Raw genomic sequence first — 1,127 nt, forward strand, 5'->3', positions numbered from 1 at the left:
AAGTGGCATCAAAAGGTCTTAAAAAGTCTTGAATTTAACTTGCCTTATGCTGTAGGAACCCTGATTTAAACTGCTTACCTCGTGTTTATAATGCAATAATTTTGGAACCAATGATATTTTTGCCCTCACATGTTACCAATATGGATATTTTCTTGCGTTTAACATAATTTGCAGCTGATAGACTTTTTTTTTTGTTAGAGAGAATATAATCTTGATTTAATGGCTCTAAGTTCTTTCCCTCTAGGCTTTGCTTTTTTCTACAACATAAGTATGAAGTTTCTTTGAAAACAAAGGTTTGATTTTCAGCTCAAAGTAACGAGATCAGTTTCTTGTTTTAGCCAGTAGCGCTCACTCCTTCTCCCATGGTAGCTGTAGCGGCAGATGGTGGAGAGCCTGGTGTGAAAAAGAAAAAGAACATTGCTGATGGAGGAGACATATAAAGCAGCGTACTTTTACAGAGAGGTCTCCAGGGTACAAAACTGATGTTCAACTGGTGTTATTGTCGACTAGATGAAAGTGGCACAATCTGCCTATTTATTATCAGCGTGTAAAAGTTGGATCTTTATTGCAGGGCTGAGATTTCTGGGTGTATGGTTTCTATCTCCACCTTCCTTCCTCATTGAACAGCCTTCTGTCAATGCTCTGTTTTAATCCAAAGAAACATCACATGCTTAGAGGTGTTGGGAAAACTTTAGACGCGGTGCAAAAATGGCACCAATTTACTGTGAGAAATCAGGAGTTTGCTCAAACTGGTTCTAAAATAGTTGAAGTTGTTGTTAGTATAGTGGAGAGTATCACCACCTGTCACTGGGAGCCTAGTGGTAAAGGCATAGAGCTTGGAAACCTGAGGTTCTGAGTTCGAGGTCCACTCCCACAGACCGCCACTCCCTGAGCAACCCCACACTGCTCGCCGGGCGCCGCCCACTGCTCCTCAAGGGCATGGGTTAAATGCAGAATTAATTTCCTTTCTCCGTACTTGTGACAGTGTAATGACAAAAGCTGAAAAAAAAAACAAGTTAATGCAAAAATTAAGAGTCATAAACACTGAATGGACAAAGAAGAAATCAGTTGACTGCTAAAATTAGGGATGAAAATCTCCGTTCCAAGAGAACTGTTTTCCAGTGTGG

The 1,127-nt window shown here is 40.4% G+C and overlaps 1 protein-coding gene across 2 annotated transcripts in view; it reads left to right on the plus strand.

The window, feature by feature from the left end:
- The window catches only part of LOC107086737 (nectin-2-like), a 579,618-nt gene that overhangs the window by 380,452 nt on the left and 198,039 nt on the right, over positions 1–1,127 (plus strand). The window lies entirely within an intron of this gene.

The sequence above is a fragment of the Cyprinodon variegatus genome, unplaced genomic scaffold (genome assembly GCF_000732505.1).
Source record: "Cyprinodon variegatus isolate N-32 unplaced genomic scaffold, C_variegatus-1.0 Scaffold160, whole genome shotgun sequence".
NCBI classification, from domain to species: domain Eukaryota; kingdom Metazoa; phylum Chordata; class Actinopteri; order Cyprinodontiformes; family Cyprinodontidae; genus Cyprinodon; species Cyprinodon variegatus.